Source organism: Mesoplodon densirostris, chromosome 1 (assembly GCF_025265405.1).
Source record: "Mesoplodon densirostris isolate mMesDen1 chromosome 1, mMesDen1 primary haplotype, whole genome shotgun sequence".
In the NCBI taxonomy this organism is placed as follows: domain Eukaryota; kingdom Metazoa; phylum Chordata; class Mammalia; order Artiodactyla; family Ziphiidae; genus Mesoplodon; species Mesoplodon densirostris.
Genome location: NC_082661.1, coordinates 148,714,306 through 148,738,098, shown reverse-complemented (window position 1 = coordinate 148,738,098; position 23,793 = coordinate 148,714,306). Strand labels below are relative to the sequence as shown.

General features: G+C 38.1%; 1 protein-coding gene across 2 annotated transcripts in view; it reads left to right on the top strand.

Moving 5' to 3' along the window:
* Positions 1-23,793, top strand: part of ATP10D (ATPase phospholipid transporting 10D (putative)) — a 131,058-nt gene that overhangs the window by 10,628 nt on the left and 96,637 nt on the right. The window contains exon 1 of one of the 2 annotated variants that reach the window (XM_060110350.1): positions 13,924-13,943. The exons of the other annotated variant lie outside the window; for it this stretch is intronic. The gene's annotated coding sequence lies outside the window, so the exon portion shown is untranslated. Of the gene's footprint in view, positions 1-13,923; positions 13,944-23,793 lie in introns of those variants that run through there. 2 annotated transcript variants of the gene reach the window in all.

The window sequence follows — 23,793 nt, the reverse complement described above, 5'->3', positions numbered from 1 at the left end:
CCTCACCAACATTTGTTATTTGTAGACTTTTTGGTGATAGCCATCCTAACAGGTGTGAGGTGATACCTTATTGTGGTTTTAATTTACATTTCTCTGATTAGTGATGTTGAGTATCTTTTCACATGCCTGTTAGCAATCTCGTCTTCTTCAGGAAAATGTTCAAGCCTTCTGCCCATTTTTGATTGGATTGGTTTTTTCTTTATATTGAGCTGTATGAGCTGTTTATATATTTTAGATATTGACTGCTTATTGGTCATATCATTTGTAAATATTTTCTCCCATTCAGTGTGTTGTCTTCTCATTTTGTTGATGGTTTCCTTTACTGTGCAAAAGCTTTTAAGTTTAGTTAGGTCCCATTTGTTTATTTTTGCTTTTGTTTCCTTTGCCTTAGGAGACAGATCCAAATAAATATCATTTAGGACTTTGATCCATTTTTAGTTTATTTTATATATGGTGTGTGAAAATGTTCTAATTTCATTCTTTTACGTGTAGCTGTCCAGTTATCCCAGCACCACTTATTGAAGGGATTGTCTTTTCTACGTTGTATATTCTTGCCTCCTTTGTCACAGATTAATTGACCATATGTGTGTGGGGTTATTTCTGGGCGCTCTATTCTATTCCACTGATCTATGTGTCTGTTTTTGGGCCAGTCCATACTCTTTTGATTGCTGCTGCTGCTTTGTAGTATAGTCTGAAGTCAAGGATCATGATGCCTCCAGCTTTGTTCTTTTTTCTCAAAATTTCTTTGGCTGGTCTACTTTATTTTACTTTTTTTAGTGAATGTTTTTTTTTTAATTTATTTTACTTTTGGCTGAAGTGGGTCTTTGTTGCTCCACGCGGGCTTTTCTCTAGTTGTGGTGAGCAGGGGCTACTCTTTGTTGCGGTGCGCGGGCTTCTCATCGTGGTGGCTTCTCTTGTTGCAGGGCATGGCCTCTAGGCACGTGGACTCAGTAGTTGTGGCTCACAGGCTCTTGAGCGCAGGCTCAGTAGTTGTGGCACACGGGCTTAGTTGCCTGTGGCATGTGGGATCTTCCTGAACCAGGGCTCGAACCCGCGTCCGCTGCATTGGCAGGTGGATTCTTTTTTTTTTTTTTTTTTTTTTTTTTTGCGGTACGTGGGCCTCTCACTGTTGTGGCCTCTCCCGTTGCGGGGCACAGGCTCCGGACGCGCAGGCTCAGCGGCCATGGCTCACGGGCCCAGCCACTCCGCGGCATGTGGGATCTTCCCAGACCGGGGCACGAACCCGTGTCCCCTGCATCGGCAGGCAGACTCTCAACCACTGCGCCACCAGGGAAGCCCAAGCAGGTGGATTCTTAACCACTGTGCCACCAGGGAAGACCTGGCTGGTCTACTTTAAAAGGCCTGTAGGAAAGATGATTCCATTGACTTTTCTGTATACCATTTCAAATAACTCTGTGATACCACTGAACTGGCTTCAATAACCATTAATTTAAGACACAAAACTTACAAAACAGTCCAAAAAGACAGTGTTTAATATCAGTACTTAAATATTTGTGTTGACTGGTTTTATGTTATTATTTACTTCCTGGCAACAAAGTCCCTTCCAAAAACATAAATAAAATGAACATTTGGCTTCCCTGGTGGCGCAGTGATTGAGAGTCCACCTCCCGATGCAGGGGACACGGGTTCGTGCCCTGGTCCAGGAAGATCCCATATGCCGTGGAGCGACTGGACCCATGAGCCATGTCGCTGAGCCTGCGCGTCTGGAGCCTGTGCTCTGCAGCGGGAGAGGCCACAACAGTGAGAGGCCCGTGTACCGCAAAAAAAAAAAAAAAAAAGAGAGAACTTTTTTTTCATAAGGGGAGAAAGGGAGAATCTTTTTTCCCATCCTTTGATCTTGGGTATATTTTTGGAGGATGGTTAAAAGAAGCAGATGTGAATCCTTATGACTCTCAGAGAGTTTGTGTCTAGGAAATCAAGTTTTCCCTTAGTGTCTTTGTAGAGGTGGGGAATGAATAATATTGATTCCTACTGTGAGCATTAAAATTGTTATCAGTTAATTCTATATAGGGTCCCAGCATAAAAGTGTTTCCATACTGCATCTGTATTCAACATAGGCTATATTCTTTTAATGCATTTTAGATTTAGTCAGGTCAGATTCTCTCATTTATTGCTGGAAATTTTGTTTGTCAGCTTTCTTTACTCTATCAGGCCCATGTGATGTTGAACATGGTCACTTCATAATATTGTAGATTGGTCATGTCATGAAAATATTAGGAATCAGCAGAAAGAATCTTGAAATAGTTTCTTAAGTAGGAATTAAAACCTGATCTACAACTGTGTTTTTCCCCCACTGACTTTAATTTCTAAAATAAAGAGCAATGAAGGTGATATGTGAGAAGCATAACAGACTTGTTTTTGAGGTTTTGAGATTACTTTGATATCTAGAAACATATATCGTCTACATAAGTATAAAATATTTTACTGTAACAATTATCTGAACGTTCTTTTGCAGAATATCATTTAAATTCTGTTTCAAACCTAAATTTCATTAAGAAGAAAATCTCCTAAAACCATGTAGCCATATAAGTAAGCTCTCTCTTAAAAACGTAACCAGCCTTATCTGTTAGATATTTTTAGTAATTGTCTTTTGTCCAAAAGAGACCTGAATGCTTTAGTTGGCTTTGCAACATTTTTAATTACATTCAGAACTTTTTGGCAAGGACACATATATACATTGCCTTTACAATGAAGTTTATATACGCAATTATGTTTTTCTTGTTTTCTCTGATATAATATGGAAAATTATTAGTAGTACATACACATGCTGCTTGTGGACTTGGATGTGAATGTTCTTTTTCAGTATTGAGGCAGCATGCTTGTTTTGCACTTTTTAAGGCTGTTCTTAAAACAAAAACTTAAAGTATTGCACCTTTTCGCTACATTTACAAGCAATACATTAACTTCTGTCTATCCTTTTCTCCACCATAAGCATAGGCTTCATGATTAAATGAAGTTGGATAGGTTTTGTGTGATTAGAGTTTTGGGATAGTTTTTGATTAAATAAAGATCTGTCTTCTAATTATAAACTAAATACATATGTTCATGGTAAAAAAAAATAAAAATAAAAGAGAGTTACAAATGATACTTTAAAATCATCTGCTAATATATTGCTTCAAAATAACCAGTGTTAGAGTTTTAAAAAATATTTAATTCCAAATTTATGTATATAAATAGATATACACACACACATATATTCTGTTTGAGATCATACTTATATACAGGTCTAAATCATGGTTTAAAACCTTATAGGGAATTCCCCAGTAGTCTAGTGGTTTTCACTCTGCAGTCTCACTGCCAGGGGCCCAGGCTCAGTCCCTGGTCAGGGAACTGGGATCCTGCAAGCTACAGGGGATGGCCAAAAAAAAAAAAAAAAAAAAAAACCCAAAAACCAAAATACCTTATAAACTTTAAAAATTTTCTTGCTTATCAAATTTATTTAAACATTATTTTAATAGCTGTAGTATATTTCCATTTAGATATAACACGATTTAACAATTTATCTTTATCTGGACATTTGGGTTAGTGTGCTTTCCAGTGCTGAGTTGATCAGCTTTCTACTCAGGGCCAAAAAGAATGAACATTTTTAAAACTTAATACCTTTTGGCTCCAGAAAATTAAAAGCAGGTTAGACTTCCCCAGCACTATATGAAAACTTGGCTTCATTGAACACCATGAATAAAGAAACTCCTTGCTACACTCAAGGAAAAAATTACTAACTGCTTTTCTTAGATTGGTTACTAGTGAAGTTGAAAATATATTTTTTTCTATTTATTTGCAGTTTGTCAGTTTCTGTTCATGCTCTTTTCTCAAGTACGCTCTTCTTGTAAATATTTAAACCCCTGAAATGAATAATTTCTTGTATTGCTTTTATAAAGTATCACTGTAAAGAGTAGGCCATTGTGAGTGATTATGGCTCTTCTTGGATGAAACTGAAACAATAGGGCAGATCCTAAAAATTAGCTGAGAAACTTTTCAGATAGATATAAATCTGAATAAATCTTGGTTATTTTAATGTCTAAGGATACTATAATATAAAATCTTAGCAGGCATAAAATCTTGTATTCAAATTGATTTAACTAATTTATGACAAATTCATAAATCATGACATAATTTAGAAATTAATGAAAGCCTATATATGTATGTAAGTAATAAAATGGTAGTGGAGAGAATAAGCTGGTTTATTTTTAATGAGCTGCCACTGATTTGATGTGTAATACTGGGTAAGTCAATGTCCTGAATCTCAGTTTTCTTGTTTATAAAATATTTAGTTGGATACTTAAGAGTTTTTTTCCAGCTTTAAAATTCTGAATGTCCTATTTAAGTTACTAACCTTATCTTTTTGTCTGTTTGTTTGAATTTTGTTTTATTTTTTTAGACAGCAGGTTCTTATTAGTCATCAATTTTATACACATCAGTCTATACATGTCAACCCCAATCTCCCATTTCATCCCACCACCACCCCCTCGCCACTTACCTGCCTTGGTGTCCATACGTTTGTTCTCTATATCTGTGTCTCAATTTCTGCCCTACAAACCAGTTCATCTGTATCACTTTTCTAGGTTCCACATATATGTGTTAATATACGATAGTTGTTTTTCTCTTTCTGACTTAATTTACTCTGTATGACAGTCTCTAGATCCATCCACGTCTCAACAAATGACCCAATTTTGTTCCTTTTTATGGCTGAGTAATATTCCATTGTATATATGTACCACATCTTCTTTATCCATTCGTCTGTTGATGGGCATTTAAGTTGCTTCCAAGACCTGGCTATTGTAAATAGTGCTGCAATGAACATTGGGAAGCATGTGTCTTTTTGAATTATGGTTTTGTCTGGGTATATGCCCAGTAGTGGGATTGCTGGATCATATGGTAATTCTATTTTTAGTTTTTTAAGGAACCTCCATACTGTTCTCCATGGTGGCTGTATCAATTTACATTCCCACCAACAGTGAAAAAGCGTTCCCTTTCCTCCACACCCTCTCTAGCATTTGTTCTTTGTAGATTTTCTGATGATGCCCATTCTAACTGGTGTGAGGTGATACCTCAGTGTAGTTTTGATTTGCATTTCTCTAATAATTAGTGATGGTGAGCAGCTTTTCATGTACTTCCTGGCCATCTGTATGTCTTCTTTGGAGAAAGGTCTATTTAGGTCTTCTGTCCATTTTTGGATTGGGTTGTTTGTTTTTTTAATATTGAGCTGCATGAGCTGCTTGTAAATTTTGGAGATTAATCCTTTGTCTGTTGATTCATTTGCAAGTATTTTCTCCCATTCTGAGGGTTGTCTTTTTGTCTTGTTTATGGTTTCCTTTGCTGTGCAAAACCTTTTAAGTTTCATTAGGTCCCATTTGTTTATTTTTGTTTTTATTTCCATTACTCTAGGAAGTGGATCAAAAAAGATCTTGCTGTGATTTATGTCAAAGAGTATTCTTCCTATGTTTTCCTCTAAGAGTTTTATAGTGTCTGGTCTTACATTTAGGTCTCTAATCCACTTTGAGTTTATTTTTGTGTATGGTGTTAGGGATTGTTCTAATTTCATTCTTCTACATGTAGCTGTCCAGTTTTCCCAGCACCACTTATTGAAGAGACTGTCTTTTCTTCATTGTATATCCTTGCCTCCTTTGTCATAGATTAGTTGACCATAGGTGTGTGGGTTTATCTGGGGGCTTTCTATCCTGTTCCATTGATCTGTGTTTCTGTTTTTTTGCCAGTACCATATTGTCTTGATTACTGTAGCTTTGTAGTATAGTCTGAAGTCAGGGAGTCTGATTCCTCCAGCTCTGTTTTTTTCCCTCAAGACTGCTTTGGCTATTCGGGGTCTTTTGTGTCTTCATACAAATTTTAAGATTTTTTGTTCTAGTTCTGTAAAAAATGCTATTGGTAATTTGATAGGGATTGCCTTGAATCTGTAGATTGCTTTGGGTAGTATAGTCATTTTCACAATGTTGGTTCTTCCAGTCCAAGAACATGGTATATCTCTCCATTTGTTCATATCATCTTTAATTTCTTTCATCAATGTCTTATAGTTTTCTGCATACAGGTCTTTCGTCTCCCTAGTTAGGTTTATTCCTAGGTATTTTATTCTTTTTGTTGCAATGGTAAATGGGAGTGTTTCCTGAATTTCTCTTTCAGATTTTTCATCATTAGTGTATAGGAATGCAAGAGATGTCTGTGCATTAGTTTTGTATCCTGCAACTTTACCAGATTCATTGATCAGCTCTAGTAGTTTTCTGGTGGCATCTTTAGGATTCTCTATGTATAGTATCATGTCATCTGCAAACACTGACAGTTAATTCTTCTTTTCCAATTTGTATTCCTTTTATTTCTTTTTCTTCTCTGATTGCCGTGGCTAGGACTTCCAAAACTATGTTGAATAATAGTGGTGAGAGTGGACATCCTTGTCTTGTTCCTGATCTTAGAGGAAATGCTTTCAGTTTTTCACCATTGAGAATGATGTTTGCTGTGGGTTTGTCTTATATGGCCTTTATTATGTTGAGGTAGGTTCCCTCTAGGCCCACTTTCTGGAGAGTTTTTATCATAAATGGGTGTTGAATTTTGTCAAAAGCTTTTTCTGCATCTATTGAGATGATCATATGGTTTTTCTTCTTCAGTTTGTTAAAATGGTGTATCACACTGATTGATTTGCATATATTGAAGAATCCTTGCATCCCTGGGATAAATCCCACTTGATCTTGGTGTATGATCCTTTTAATGTGTTGTTGTATTCTGTTTGCTCTTATTTTGTTGAGGATTTTTGCATCTATATTCATCAGTGATATTGGTCTGTGATTTTCTTTTTTGTAGTATCTTTGGTTTTGGTATCAGGGTGATGGTGGCCTCATAGAATGAGTTTGGGAGTGTTCCTTCATGTGCAATTTTTTGGAAGAGTTTGAGAAGGATGGGTGTTAGCTCCTCTAAATGTTTGATAGAAGTCACCTGTGAAGCCATCTGGTCCTGGACTTTTGTTTGTTGGAAGATTTTTAATCACAGTTTCAATTTCATTACTTGTGATTGGTCTGTTCATATTTTCTGTTTCTTCCTGGTTCAGTCTTGGAACGTTATACCTTTCTAAAAATTTGTCCATTTCTTCCAGGTTGTTCATTTTATTGGCATAGAGTTGCTTCTAGTAGTCTCTTAGGATGCTTTGTATTTCTGCAGTGTCTGTTGCAACTTCTCCTTTTTCATTTCTAATTTTATTGATTTGAGTCCTCTCCCTCTTTTTCTTGATGAGTCTGGCTAATGGGTTATCAATTTTGTTTATCTTCCCAAAGAACCAGCTTTTAGTTTTACTGATCTTTACTATTGTTTTCTTTGTTTCTATTTCATTTACTTCTGCTCTGATCTTTCTGATTTCTTTCCTTCTGCTAACTTTGGGTTTTGTTTGTTCTTCTTACTCTAGTTCCTTTAGGTGTAAGTTTAGATTGTTTACTTGAGGTTTTTCTGATATTAGTATTGTTACTCCAGCTTTCTTTTGATTTCCATTTGCATGGAATATCTTTTTCCATCCCCTCACTTTCAGTCTGTATGTGTCCCTAGGTCTGAAGTGGGTCTCTTGTAGACAGCATATATATGGGTCTTGTTTTTTATCCATTCAGCAAGCCTGTGTCTTTGGTTGGAGCATTTAATCCATTCACATTTAAGGTAATTATTGATATGTATGTTCCTATGACTATTGTTTTGGGTTTGTTTTTGTAGGTCCTTTTCTTCTCTTGTGTTTCCCACTTAGAGAAGTTCCTTTAGCATTTTTTGTAGAGCTGTTTTGGTGGTGCTGAATTCTCTTAGCTTTTGCTTGTCTGTAAAGCTTTTGATTTTTCCATCGAATCTGAATGAGATCCTTGCTGGGTAGAGTAATCTTGGTTGTAAGTTCTTCCCTTTCATCACTCTAAGTATATCATGCCACTCCCTTCTGGCTTTTACCGTTTCTGCTGAGAAATCAGCTGTTAACCTTATGGGAGTTCCCTTGTATGTTATTTGTTGTTTTTCCCTTGCTACTTTCAATATTTTTTTTGTGTGTTTAATTTTTGCTAATTTGATTAGTATCTGTCTGGGCAAGTTTCTCCTTGGGTTTATCCTGTATGGGACTGTATGCTCTTCCTGGACTTAGGTGGCTATTTCCTTTCCCATGTTAGGGAAGTTTTCAACTATATTCTCTGCAAATATTTTCTCTGGTCCTTTCTCTCTCTCTTCTCCTTCTGGGACCCCTGTCATGCGAATGTTGTTGCGTTTAACGTTATCCCAGAGGTCTCTTAAGCTGTCTTCATTTATTTTCATCCATTTTTCTTTATTCTGTTCTGCAGCAGTGAATTCCACCATTCTGTCTTCCAGGTCACTTATCCATTCTTCTGCCTCAGTTATTCTGCTATTGATTCCTTCTAGTGTAGTTTTCGTTTCAGTTATTGTATTGTTCACCTCTGTTTGTTTGTTCTTTAATTCTTCTAGGTCTTTGTTAAACATATCTTGCATCTTCTTGATCTTTGCCTCCATTCTGTGGTCCTGGATCATCTTCACTATCATTATTCTGAATTCTTTTTCTGGATGGTTGCCTATCTCCGCTTCATTTAGTTGTTTTTCTGAGGTTTTATCTTGTTCCTTCATCTGGTACATAGCCCTCTGCCTTTCCATCTTGTCTGTCTTTCTGTGAATGTGGGTTTTTTTCCACAGGCTTCAGGATTGTAGTTCTTCTTGCTTCTGCTGTCTGCCCTCTGGTGGACGAGGCTATCTAAGAGGCTTGATAGGCTGGACTGGTGGTGGGTAGAGCTGACTGTTGCTCTGGTGGCAGAGTTCAGTAAAACTTTAATCCACTTGACTGCTGATGGGTGGGGCTGGGGTCCCTCCCTGTTGGTTGTTTGGCCTGAGGCAAAGCAACACTGGAGACTACCTGGGCTCTTCGGTGGGGCTAATGACAGACTCTGGGGGGGCTCGCGCCAAGGAGTACTTCGCAGAACTTCTGCTGCCAGTGTCCTTTTCCCCACGGTGAGCCACAGCCACCCCCGCCTCTGCAGGAGACCCCCCAACACTAGCAGGTAGGTCTGGTTCTATCTCCCCTGGGTTCACTGCTCCTTCCCCTGGGTCCTGATGCGCACACTACTTTGTGTGTGCCCTCTAAGAGTTGAGTCTCTGTTTCCCCTGGTCCTGTCAAAGTCCTGCAATCAAATCCCACTAGCCTTCAAAGTCTGATTCTCTAGGAATTCCTCCTCCCATTGCCGACAGACACCCAGATTGGGAAGCCTGACGTGGGGCTCAGAACTTTCACTCCAGTGGGTGGACTTCTGTGGTATAAGTGTTTTCCAGTCTGTGAGTCACCCACCCAGCAGTTATGGGATTTGATGTTACTGTGATTGCGCCCCTCCTACTGTCTCATTGTGGCTTCTCCTTTGGCTTTTTATGTGGGGTATCTTTTTTGGTGAGTTCCAGTGTCTTCTTGTCTATGATTGTCCAGCAGCTAGTTGTGATTCTGGTGTTCTCACAAGAGGTAGTGAGAGCACATCCTTCTGCTCCACCATCTTGGTTCAGGGCTGACTAATCTTATCTTTAAAATACTTTTGCTACCTGGCTGAGATGTTGGCATCAAACAGTTAGTAAGTGCACTCATAATATTGGTCTATTATGTGTCATTTACCTTTCATATATTAACTCCTTACAACAAACCTGAAGAGAAGGTCTTATTTTCCTGATGGGGAAACTGAGGATTATACAAAGTCTCACTGGGGCTGAACGGTTAGAATCAGTATTTGAGCTCATGACTGACTGAAGTACTGTATACTGCTAGTACTGCACTCTGCTAGTTACCTCTCCCTTGAACCAGTGTGGTGGCTTGCTGTAGACCAGCGTTTTCAGCAGTGGCATTATTGGCATTTGGGGCCAGAGTATTATTTGCTTTGGGGGGCTGTCCTGTGCGTTATAATAGCATCCATGGCCTCTCTCCATTAGCCCTCACCCCCTCAGTTGTGACAACCAGAAAATTGTCTAGGTACTATCAAATGTCCCTGAAGGTAGGCAGGAATTGCAGCCAGTCAAGGATCACTGATTTAACACAACTTAAGTCATCAACAATCTGAGGACAAATGTAATTGTCATCTCTGGTAAAGGTAGTGGCTTTAGGTCACCTTGGATTTCAAAGATCAGGATGGAATTAACCAAGTAGAATCCCAGCAAAGAACCCCATTCCATCATTCAGCAATACTTTTTGCATACTTTTTTGATCACTTGACCTTTATCCTCTTGAGATTTTTCTTATTTGAAGAATACTCATTCCCTGGATGCATAGTATACCACCATGAACATGACTGGACACTAGTTAATTTATTTCAAAATATTCATTGAGTACTTGCCATGTGTTGGGCATTGTCCAGTTACTGGTTAAAGCAGTGAACCAGATGGTCATATAGAGCAGATGTGAAACAAATAATCATAGCTCATTCCCCTTTCTTTTGAATAATCTTGTAAAGCATATCTTTAGATTACAATACAGTGTGTTTATCATGTTTTACACACACACACACACAAATACACAGCTTATCACATAGAGCTAAAGGTTGCCCTCTTTCATATAAATGAGTATGAGATAGCACACTAGGAAATTTGTGTTCTGCCAGTTTAAAAAGGTACTTTGGCTCTAGTTTTCAAAATGAGCACTTATCTGGTCTAGCTCCATTTCAGAACTTACCTATTGGTTAATGTTTTAATGCTCTGAGTATTTGCTGCCATAAATAGTGTCCTGGCCATGAACATGTCAAAATTTGTCTCATGGGGATTAATCTCTGAAGTATCTCAGGTAATGAGGGAATCTCATGAACTTCATGCCTGATCCCTCTCCTGGACTGTGTGCTCTTTGAGGACAAGAACCACGGAGTTTACATAGAACATTTCATCATTTTGTGTGCAGTGCCTGGAACAGTACTTGGCTGACACATGATATCTTTTTGGTACCTATTTATTAAACAAATATAAGGAGAAGCTATCTCTGAACAGTGAGAGTAGGTTTCACTAAATAAGCCTTCTAAGTTTCTATATTCTGCTCCCTGAAGACCATTGAGGTTGTTAATTCAATTTACTTTTTTGTTCTAAGGTAGTTGGAAGTATAAGTTCAATCTTGATAAAGGCAGATAATTTGGGCAGCCAAGGGAGATACAAACCTATGAAATCAGATGGGAGCATTCAAAACATGGAGATCTTCAACTGCTGGATGAAAACCTATAGATATGCCTCTGAAGACCCTGAAGGCATCACTTTATACAGTACTTTGCAATAATTGGTGCTTTGAGTATTGGTGCTGAATTCTCAGAAGAAAATTTCTTTAAAGTGCCGTATAAAATGTAGGAAAATTGAGAACACATTTATAATGATTTCTGTCATGATGAAATTGTTTTGATACTTAAGGGATAAACTTTAAACCTTCTGAAAAAATAGGTTATTCAGAAGAACTTCTTAGAACAATGAAATTCAAATACCTCATCTATTTTAAAAGATAGATTCTACTTGTTTTATTTCCTTTTTTATGTCTTTTTTGCAGTCTTGTTAGCAGCCATTTTAGGGTTACATGCTGTAGATCTTAATATAAACTATCATTTAGCATGTATAATACAAGCTGTAACATCACGAAATAACTAAGATATTGTGAGATAACTAAGCTTATATCACTTCTAGAGTTGGTGGTTGTTAGGGTATTCTGGTCGTTACTGCATATAAGAGAGGTGTTATTTTATTCATTTATTCATATGTCTATTCCACGAATATGTATTGGAAGTCTGCGTTGTGTCTGATACTGTTCTAAGTCTAGATTACGTCAGTGGACAAAGGAGATAGAAACTCCCACTCTGATGGGGGTGGGGAGACAACAAGAGCTAAAATACAAAACTAGTTATAGATTGTTAGAAAGTGACTTAAAATTCTATGAAAAATAAGAAAGGGAAGGAGAATAGGGATTGCTGAGACAAGGCTGTGTAGGGGGTGGAATAAAGGAGGAGAGGAGGAATTGGTTGGAGAGGACACGGGGAGTCAGGTATGTGTGGCACTGATGGCTGTTATTATAATTCACATGGGAGCCTTTAGAGAGTTTTAAACTGTGGAAACAGTTTTAAATTGTTGGGGTCTAAATGAAGTGTTAATAGGACAGGTAGTAGGGTCAGACTAGGGCGATAGTGGTGGAGGTGATGCCAAGCAGTGAGGATCCAGATATATTTTAAAGGGAGAGCCAACAGAATTTGCTGACTGACTGTATGTGGGTTGTGAGGAACAGGATCCAGGATGGCTCAAAGGTCTTTGGGCTGAGGATCTAGAAGGATGGAGCTGCAGCAACTGACAGGGCTGATCTGTGGAGGAAGCAGGTTTTGGTGGGGGAGTATCAGGAGCTCCGTTTTGCACATGTTACCATTTGGAGATGAACCCGAATGGAGATGAGCTGCCTAGTTGGCTGTCAAAGGTACACATCTGGAATTTTTAGGAAAGAGCTCTGTGCTGGAAGGTGGTCATGTGGGGGGAATCTGTAGAAATTCTCTTCTGATGGCTTTAGTTTTCTCAGTAAAATAGAGACATGTCATCAGCAGGAGGAAAGTTGAGAGAGCTATGGAAAATTAGAGGAGAGAGGAGAAAGTCTAAAACAGTTGGCTATAAAAGTGGGAAAGTGAAGACTAGAAACGCGGTATGATTGCAGTCAGCATGTCTGGCCAACTTGTGGTTCGTGGTCAAGAATTTAAAGTGACACAACATGCTGGAAACTTCTTTGTCACCATATCTTTGCATATGTTCTTACTTATTTCCAGTTCCTTAGCATTTTTCTGAGAATGTTGCTGCCATTATGAGGGCAAAACATAACAACAACAACAAAAATTGACACTAATCAGGGACCTTGTATATTTCTCTCAGACACTTTCAGCTTGCAGATATTGGAACAGAGTGTGTAGAGATTTAGATCTAACCAATTTGAATATAACTAGGGTAAGGGTTTTGCCAAGAAAGAAGTGAAAGAGGAGCTAAGAGGCTGAGAGAATGTACAAAGGAAGTGATAGCACTGTTGACCACAGAATTCAGACTGTGTAAGCAAGGAAGTGCAGCCATGCAAGAATAAAAGGCAGTGAGAAGAGGGTGGGTGGTCAGTTGCTTAGAGGTCCCTGTGGGGTCAGAGAATTTTGAAGTCAGGTTAAAAATGAATCATTTATTTTAAATAAATGTTATTTTCATATAGTGAATCATATTTCAAATATATGGAAGAGCTTTCTATTAAATACATCTAATTAATTTTTTAAACTTAAACACAAATATTTGAGTTTGTTAGCTTTAGTTTTCTTTTTAAAGTTAAAGTGTACACATTTAAAAAAAATTTATTTATGTATTGGTTGCACTGGGTCTTAGCTGTGGCAGGCCGGCCCCTTAGTTGTGGCTCACAGGCTCCTTAGTTGCAGCCCACCTGCTCCTTAGTTGCAGCTCGTGGTTTCCTTAGTTGCAGCTGATGGGCTCCTTAGTTGTGACATGTGAACTCTTAGTTGCAGCCGGTGGACTCCTTAGTTGTGGTATGTGAACTCTTAGTTGAGGCATGTATGTGGGATCTAGTTCCCTGACCAGGGATTGAACCCATGTCCCCTGCATTAGAAGGCAAATTCTTAGCCACCGTGCCACCAGGGAAGTCCCTGTTTTTTCAAATGAAGTAAGCTTAGTATTTTTTTCTTCTAAATGACTTAAGTTCTTTTTTCCTTATATTATTCCTATCCTTTCTCCCAACCCTCACATTCTTTGGTAGGTTGCCAGATGCTGTATGCCTCCTGCCAACCTATTGCTCAAGTGTTTCTGCCTGGTATCAGAGCCTTCTAATGACCGCAAAGGCTCTCACTCCATCTGAGATATTTGGATTAAACTTGGGTAACCACTTACCAAGCTGTGTCACTTGGGTGAATTTCTCACTCTGAGCCTCAATTTCTTCATATGTAAGTGGGGATAATAATATGTACTTTGTTGTAAGAATTAAAGTTAATGTATATTTGTCCTGAGCACAGAACTTGGCATGTATAAATGGTAGATGTTGTTATGATCTTAGGTTTATTGAGTTAATAATCTTTTATTAGAGTTGAATAACTGAATGTCAAAAACATGCTATTCTGTCATTTCAATAACATTATTTTAGGAGCATCTAGGATTACCAATGTCAAAACATAGTATTAATGATTAGTATCATTAACATTTTAATATATGTTTGATTTTTTCAGCGTTAAGAATAGACTAAGACAATAAGAACCTGCTGTATAAAAAATAAATAAAATTAAATTTAAAAAAGAAGAATAGACTAAGGCAGAGTGGGAACTCATTATGAGTATGGGTGAGATTTTTTTTTTAGTTCCCAATAACAGAGATACACACATATAATTGCAACATTTTCTGTCTTTTTGCTAGCTTAATTCAATTTGGAGCCAATGCATCAGTGAAAGGTAACTGATTTAGATGTGTGGTCCCTTCAAGAAAGCTGAGGTATATTGAAGAAGAGAGGTAAATCTTTCAGTGTCTAGCTGGAGATTTTGTGTGTGTGTATGTGTAGGCTTTATTCTCACAGGAGAGAATTGAAGAAACTCTTTATATTTAATATAAGTTTGGGAACACTAAGAATGGGCAACTTTTTCCAGAATAAAACAATGCATCTATATGTCCCAGTTATATTTTATACTTCTGCCTTCTTTCAAAATATACATGTTGTATTTGAAATTTTTAATTTGATATAAGCCTGTTACTCCTTGCTGTAGAGGGTTATTTCCCTCAGTCTGAGTTAGAGGATGCTTCTCTGATGTAGAACAGTATCTTTTGTTTCTGTCTCCCCACTATCAGCCATAGTGTCTATTTTTCAGGTCATGGTTGTTGAATGAATTGGGACTGAGTGAGCTTGGTTTAAGCACTCTTTTCTAAAAAGGGTTATGTGCTTGAGTAGAGTTGACTTTTTCTTCTTTAGCATCCTAAAAATGACAAAACTGTCACAAAGATTTCTTAGTGGTCAAAGTGAAAGATACTATGACTTAGCTTCTTATATACCTGTATAGCACTTCCTTTCATGATAATAATAACCAATTATCAAAAGTAATTACTTTAGTTCCATGTTTTTGGTGATGTATTACCCTAGCCTGTCCTTTTGTTTATTTCTAAAATATAGAGTATGTACTTCTACTGGAGAGTTAGTTCAAGAAGTTCAATTAACAGGAAATATTAAATAGCATGCAGAACTCCAAGATGACTTTATTTGGCAAATCTGATTCCTTCCACCTAATGAATAACCCTGAGGATTATATAACTTTGTTATTCAAGAGCCACACTTTTTCCACTAAATAAATTGACCCTTGTAATCACTATATTAGACACATCTACAATGGTTCTTCTTTTTCAAAGATTACGTGGGGTGAAGAAAAACATTCTCCTTTTGTAGATGGCAGGACAGTCATTACTAAGGGAGCCAACATGTTACCCTGACACATGATGCAACAGAGAAACCAACAAAGACATCAGATGATCTTGCTGACATCATTATTACCCGTCAGATAAGGAATTGGTCTCCTTGAGGTACTAAGCCACTTATAGAGAGAGTTGGACAAGTCAGAGATGACTCAGTTTGGAACCAGCCCAAGTTTTGTCAGGGCTCAGGGGGAGGGTTACCTGTGACATACAGGTCAAGGAGACTCTCATATTTTGAGTCTACTGCAAAACAGTTCCGGTCTTATTCTCAGAAACCTATAGCTATAAAATTTCTCTATTTTTTATTGACCCTGTTAGGTAACTTCTCTTTCTTCCAAGGTTTGGAACATATGAGAACTTTGATATTGTGTTAGTGTTTTCTCATCTTGGTTGAGAGGATAGTCTGTCAAGACCTGGACCCATTGTTCTACCTTGCCAAGTTTTTGGAAATGTTGGTTGAAACATTGTAACTGTATTAAATCTGCAGAAAGAATCAACCCTGAAGGCCTGTCACCAACCTCTGGGGATTTTTTGTGTAAACTAGACCTTCATTATTTTAGTTAATTCTAGCCTCAGACGAGAGGGTCTGCTTGTATCTGCTGTCAAGTCATTGGTACATAACCTTAGTCTGAAAGGTGATGGGCTTCCCCAAACCAGGAGTGATATCTAATAAACTGGTCACTCTTAATTACAACTATATATTTTGAAATAAGGTTATTTAACATAAAGCAGTTATTCTCCAAGTGGGTCCCAGGACCAGCACACTGGCACTACCTGGAAACTTGTTAAACATGTTGATTCTTGAGCCCCACCCCAGACCTGCTGAATCAGACACACAAGGGTGTGGCTTAGTATATTCTGATGCATGCTGGAGTTTGATAGCCACAAGCAGAGCATCTTGAAATGACCATGCACAAGAATGTTTTTTTTGTAAGATGAGTGAGATCATGTATATATTCCAAGTTGTTTGTTGGCTGGTGATGACCTCGGAAATTTTAAAGTACTAACTGGGCCCATGGGAATTCATTATCCTATATTTACCTTTGGTAATTTGCCCTGCTACAAGCTTCATTAAACATTCATTAAGGGAAACAGGGTTTTTGAGAACTGTCTGCTTTCAAGTACATTTGTGTACAAGAAGGAACATAGTATAGTATGTTATTTTAGGTATAATCTTATTGAATGACTTGTTTTTATTATTTTTTTTAAATTTTTTTTTAAATTTATTTTTGGCTGTGTTGGGTCTTCATTTCTGTGCGAGGGCTTTCTCTAGTTGCGGCGAGCGGGGGCCACTCTTCATCGCGGTGCACGGGCCTCTCACTGGAATGACTTGTTTTTCATATCTAGAAAAAATAATAAAGACCCTAGTTAGAAATAATTTAGCTTAAAATGATTATATTTCATTATTTTTAATTTTATATATAAATAGGACTGTATAGTTGGAAAGGCATGCCTTTGGAGTAAAAAATTGTGTGCCTTGAGTTCTAAAACCTTCTCTGACCTTTTGTTTTTTCCTCTGAAAAATGGAAATGAAACTCCACACCAAGTTGTGAAATTTAAACATGTGAAATGTATTTCATAAGCAGTAATAATCATTATAGAAGTGTTAGCATTTATTCTCTAAGCGATTCTTGGTTTATATTTACTTTTGAACTTAATTGATTTTATGATTAAAATTGATAACTTGTAGATTTCAGAACTTTATGTTTTTATCAACTTCTCCGAGTGAAAGAAATATTGGATCATGTAGCATCATGCAGACCTAATGCTAACGGCAGCATTAGACTGTTTCATAGCAATTAGTTACAACTTCTTCCTTCAAACACTTTAATTTAAAAAAATTATAAATCAGTACATTTTCAATGTAACAAAGAAAAGAAAGAACAGTTAACAGTCTCTTTCTATTTATTCCCTCCTTGAAATAACCAATTTTTACAGCCTCATGTGAATTATTCTATACTTTTATTCATGTCCTTGCAAATGTATATAAACATACACACATCCAGGCAGTTTGTGTTATCAAGTGAAGTAAGCCAAGGCCAGGCCAACTGTAGATTCAACAATGCAGTAAGAAATGGAACCTAGACCTATGAATCTGTGGTGAAAGAAGATAGTCCTTGGTTGCTAATCAGTAGACCCTTCTGTGATAATGTGACCCTCTTACAGCCTAAGAATTTGAAAAGGCAGTGGGCTTGTGTTCCAGGATCTTGTGACCCGGCAGGCTCCTCATTTCCCACAGTGGACAAAACTACCAAATAGTCATAGCTTCATGAGGAACTAGGCAGGTGATAGGAGCTACACCCACTCGTGTGTATCCCAGATGTTTGCAAATCCTGTTTACTGATTAGGTAGTAAACCAAAGTGAAGTTTAAACTGTGTCCAAGTTCTTCTTCTCACCGTTCTTTGAACCCAGATCAGTCATTTTGGTTTGTTCCTCGTTTGTTTTTACAAATTTTGGATTGTTACATTTACATTTCTCTGTCATTTTCTTTTTTGCTTCAATACATAATAGTCATCAGTCCAGGTCAATGGTTAGAGAAATGTTATTTTTAATATATGCATAATATCCTATAATGTGGGTATGTTATGATTTAGTCAGCTGTTTTCCAGTTGACTTTCATGATATTTCCAGGTTATCGTTAGTGCCAAAAAACCCCAACTACAACATACATTCTGTACATATACTTATAGGTAAGACTCCCCAAAGTGGAATTACTTTGTCAATTGTTATATGTATTTAAAGTTTTGAGAGATACTGTCAATTTTGGGGTGTGGGGTGATAGGAGGAGGAAGATTGCAGCAATTTACAGTCCCATTGCCAGGGGGTTTGAGTCTCCCTATCCTCACCAGCACTGGCTATAATTAATCGTTTTAATATTTATCGATTGTATGGATAAAAGCAGTATCTCCATGATAGCTTCAATTTGCAAACCTCTGGTGACTACTAGGCTGTCTCTTCATATTTATTGGCCCTTTGGATTTCCTCTTCTGAGAATTGCTTATTCATATTCCTTGCCCAATTTTATTGGGTATTTCATTTTTTTCTTATAAATTTATATAACTAATTTGGATACTAGGAATATTAAGAGTTTGCCAGTCATTATGAGCTGCACTTGTCTCTTGATTTTATTTATGACTTTTACTATATATGATAAATGATAGATAAATGAATGGCTAAATTATTTGTCTTTACTAACTTCTCTCTTGCTTAGGAAAGGTCTTCCCAGCTAACAGTAATAAAATATTATTCTAAATCTTCTTCTGGTAAATTTACTGTAATTTTTTTTTTTTTTTTGCGGTATGCGGGCCTCTCACTGTTGTGCCCTCTCCCGTTGCAGAGCACAGGCTCTGGACGCGCAGGCTCAGTGGCCATGGCTCACGGGCCCAGCCGCTCTGCGGCATGTGGGATCTTCCCGGACTGGGGCACGAACCCGTGTCCCCTGCATCGACAGGCGGACTCTCAACCACTGCACCACCAGGGAAGCCCCAAAAGCTCTATTTTTAATGTATAAAGTACGAATTTAGCTTTCTTGTTTTCAAGATGGATGACCATTTATTCTAGAGTTATTAAACAAATTACCATTTACCCAGAGTTGAAATTCCATTTATGCCATATATTACCTTCCTATTTATACAAGGATCTATTTTTGGACCCTCTGCATTAATTTTCTATAAATAATTAGAAATTTAGTGGCTTAAAACAACTCCAGCTTAGTGTATAGTGTATAATTCTGTAGGTCAGAAATCCAGGTACAGTGAGATTAGATTTTTTGCTCAGGTTCTCAAAGGCTGAGATTAAGATGTCATCCAGACTGAGCTCTCCTCTGAAAACTCTGGGGAAGAATCCGCTTCCAACTTTATCCAGGTTGCTGGCAGAATTCAATTCCTTGTGGTTGTAGGACCTAGGTCTCTTTTTTCTTGCTGGCTGTCAGTTGAGGATGCTGTCAACCCTTCCAGACCACCAGCAGCCATTCTTTTGAGTTGTATTTCATTTGCTAAATTTTATTGAGCTTTTCCAATAATATTCATAAGTGGCAATTGGGTGTATGTAGCTTTTGGTTTGTGTTAATCTCATATCCAATCCCTCTCTCCTTAATGTGTTAATGTGTTAATGTGTTAATATGTGTTAACACATATTAAGAATCTTGATCTTTAGGATCTGTGGCCATATTAATTAACTTCTAAATTCCAGATAAAATGTTAATGTCACTTAAAGCAAGGTGTCTAGATTCAGGTGGCTTTGGACACTGCATTTCTGAGTAATATTAGGCTTCAAGTAGCCATGCTGAGCCTAGGAACATGCAGTTCTTTTCATGTAGTTAGTTAATCTTTAATGGTATTTTTCCATCACTAACCAGCAGCAAGTTTGTCGTAATCCAAATTTTCACATAGTAGTTTGCTGTCAAACTAAAAACGAAGTTAGGAATGGAGACTAATAAAACCTGTGTAAACTATAGTTTTGTTTGTTTGTTTGTTTTTTTGAAGGAAATACTCAGTTTTCTCCCTACCTTTAAGGACCGAAGCTCATTCAGGAGGAGTATATCCAGGTCTAAAACATTCTTTCTTGTTCCAAGTGATAATTGACCTTTAAGCACTTAGTTCTTGGCATATTTTAAAAATTTTGTGTTAATTCTCAAGGCAGGGTTCCAATCAGTGGCAGAGTATCAGGTCAAATAAAGCATGGAACCATCTGGTTTATTAGCAGAAAACCATGACAAGTCGGCTCTTCCTGGAGTGAGTTAAATCTTAGAATTACGAGTGATGTTCTTGAAAGATCCTAAAAATCCTTCACAATAAGTTGCTCCTTGGAGCTTTTGTCCACAACGTTGCTCTGTTTACCCCTGGGAACACTTGAGAGCGTCTTGCTCTGCTCAGCTAGTTGGTTGCATGGCAGATTCTCCAGTTCAATGAAGAGCAAAGTTGCTAAAGCTGCGTGTGACCATGTGGTTGAGTGTGAGTTACATAACCTTGAAGAAATTAAACATAAATGAGTAACTGGGTATAGGCGTTACTATCAATACTATGCATACCGATTCTCAGTTAATACTTCTGAATAAATACTGTAGTTGGGAGAACATTTCTCAGATTATCACCACAGTTGTTAATCTTTACTTAGCACTTACTGTGGTTCACACCCTGCTCTAAGGGCTTTACATATATTAACTCACTTAATCCTCACAACAGTCCTTTGATCAAGGTTAGGTGGCAAGTGGAGCTGCCAGGAATTGATGTCCGTGTCTGGCTCCTGAGTCTATGCTCTTAATCACTAATATACGCTTGCTTATTGGTCTTACAAATCTAGAAGGAAAGAATGATTTCCTGAAAAAGCCTTTCAGGCCTGGAGGAGTAGATTCCGTCTATTAATAAAGGTAGAATGATGCAGTCACAAGCTGAAATTGACTGCTTCTGTTGCCTCCAACTTTCATCTTTTCCTTTTGTGGAAGAAAAGCCAGGCTGAGCCGTGAAAGAGGAAACAGGGTGTTCTTGTTTCCATTTCCCATACTATTACTTTTCTATGAAATTCAATGATCGATGCTCATTTGTTGATCATCCTCACTTTGGCCAAGCATTAGACTCTGTGGAGTCTGGACAGGACTTAGCTGTGTTCCCTGACTTAGAAGAATGAAGCTACCTGCAGCCCACTGTAGCAGGAGCCGTGACTGAGCCGTGCTCAGGACTGTTATGGTAGCAGAGAAGAGAAATGCCCTATTGTACCTCCTATGTGGATCCTTCTCCATCTCCCCTACTCTAAGTTAAAGCTAAAACAGTCTAGAGGGTGAAGAGAGGCTGGTGTGGTGAGTGGGTATATGACTGATAAGCCTACTAGAAAGAGAGGGCAGCATTTGCACAGCTGCAGGGTATAGGTTATACTTTGCAACCTCTTTGATAAGTCACCTGGGTACTTATTTAATTCCACATTCATGGGCCCCATTCTATAGCCTCTGAATCAGAATCTCCAGGGGAAGTGCCTAGGGGACTGTGATTAATAGGGCCCTCAGGGCACTCCTGTCAGTCGGGGGAGCTTGGAAAACACCGCACAAGTGGAATACAGTTTGTTCACAAACATAGAATGAATTTTAGAGCAAACAGTTGAGGATGAGATCAGGTGGTCTGAAGGTCAGTTTCTGTCTTGCTGTCTTTTGTGATTGTTTGGGTTTCTATTTGTATCCTACTGAATGCTGCTTACTTCTCAAGTATCAACAGATAAATAGAACATTTACTTAGACTTGGACAACTTTAATTTGCAAGCAATGTGTTGAAAGTTCGCACTTCAGCTCAATTTACAGGGTTTCCAACCTTGACTTATTTATACTGAGAAACAGCCAAGGAGAAGAGTGGGAAAAAGAATGAACATTGTTCATCTGCAGTGTGCCCCATGACTCTTAACAGCATCTCATTTTATTCACTAGCAAGCTGAAGCTAGGAGGTCAGTTACATAGGCCACAGAGCTATTAAGTGATGCAACCGATATTCAAACCTGGGTCTATAGAGCAGGAGGAATTTGATTGGTCAAAAAGTGGTGATCAGAGTGCTCATTCACTCAGTTAAAATAGGTGAACCAGAAAATGCAGGGTTAGGGTCAGGGGCTGTGATGAAAAAGCTTCAACATTTGTTACCATGTGAAAATATGTGCCCAATATTCTGTATTTTTTTCTTTTTAAGAGAAACTAATTATCAATATGTTATATAAATTTGTCTCCATTTTAAAATGTTGGTCCTATATTCAAAAAATGCAAAACAATGTGTTTGGCAACACCGTGATACAAAATATATATATCATTGGGTAGAATTTTGCTTAAGGGCTACTGGTATGTGACTTGTAGATTAAATAATCTCTAAAGTCTAAGCTTTAAAATGTCATGATTCTTTCTGATTCTTGATGAGGTATGATTTACTGTGATTCACTTTCCTTTCATATCTTAAAGAATTTTTTCTGAATATTTATGTGAAATATTAATAATGAAGCCTTCTCTAAGTATCAGTATACTTTTAACTTTGCTGGGGTAGATGGGGAGGGATGAAAAGGCTACTTCTGGCTTCTTGCTACTGGGAAAAGTGTTGCCCTCCCCTGAGCCTTCTAGTCCAACTGCTCTACTATCAGAGGAGCTAAAAATGGCTCTGTCCACTTCGATGTATGCTTTCAACCCATGTGGATCCACATGCAATCAGTGTCTCTCCAAAGTGTGTAGAGCAACATATTAGTGAACCTTGAAACCAATTCAGTGCAGCTTGACCAGTATTAAAATGAGAGAGACTGAGAAAGAGAATAGAGTAGAATAGAAGATGCATGCATGGCAAGTAGGAAGGGCAAGAATTGTTCTGTACGACTTTGTTTTAGCTGTATGTGTGTATGTGTGTGTCTGTGTTCCAGGTTGCATCATAGAATGTATTTCTTACTGGCCTGGCAGTTAACAAATTTTGTAAGCACTGAGCTAGAGTGACTAAATATTGATAGATCCTTGGTTGTTCCTCCTCAATCTAAGATGGTATAAATTCTAAGCTGGAAATTTGAAAGAATTTTTACCACATGTTAACTACCTCCACACTTGGTCCTTTTTGTTCAATCCCTTGAAAACATTAACAACTTCTCTATCTCAGGGGTCCCCAACCCCCCTCTCCACCCCCGGGCCAGAGGTGAGTGGTGAGCGGACGGGCAAGCGAAAGCTTCATCTGCTGCTCCCCATGGCTCACGCTACTGCCTGAACTGTCCCCCCCTCCCCTGTCTGTGGAAAAACTGTCTTCCACGAAACTGGTCCCTGGTGCCAAAAAGGTTGGGGACCGCTGTTTTATCTTATATATATCAGTCCTTTGATCCAATAGTTAGTTTTCAGGCAAGAGTGGCAGTGCTGAAGGGAGGGAGGGACACTACAAAATGATAAGCCACATGGCCTTGGAGAGTAGGACAGAGACTCCATGACCGAGAGAGGATGCTGAAGAGAGGGCAGTGAGCCAGCCCCAATTCTATCTTTACTGAAATTCCTTGAGAATGAAAAGGGAGAAGGGGGAGGACAATATGTGAGTGAATAGAGCACCTAATGCAAGTCTAAGGGCAGTGAAAAGGCACAGAGGAAGGTGGACCTAGGGATACTTTGGCAGTGAAATGTTTTCTATTTGTAGAATTGCCTCTTTGAAACTGAGTGAATGGGGAAAGGTGAAGTTCTTGAGATACACCATGAATTACCTGAAGTTAACACCCCCTACATGCTGTATTTGTTTAATTATTTCTAAGTTTGAATTCTGAAGAAATTGTATTCCAAAATTTAAAAATCTAAGTAGAATCTACATTGTTGTGTGAGACTGTGGACCCTAGAGGGATACACACTCCTCTGTCTTAATAAGAATTTA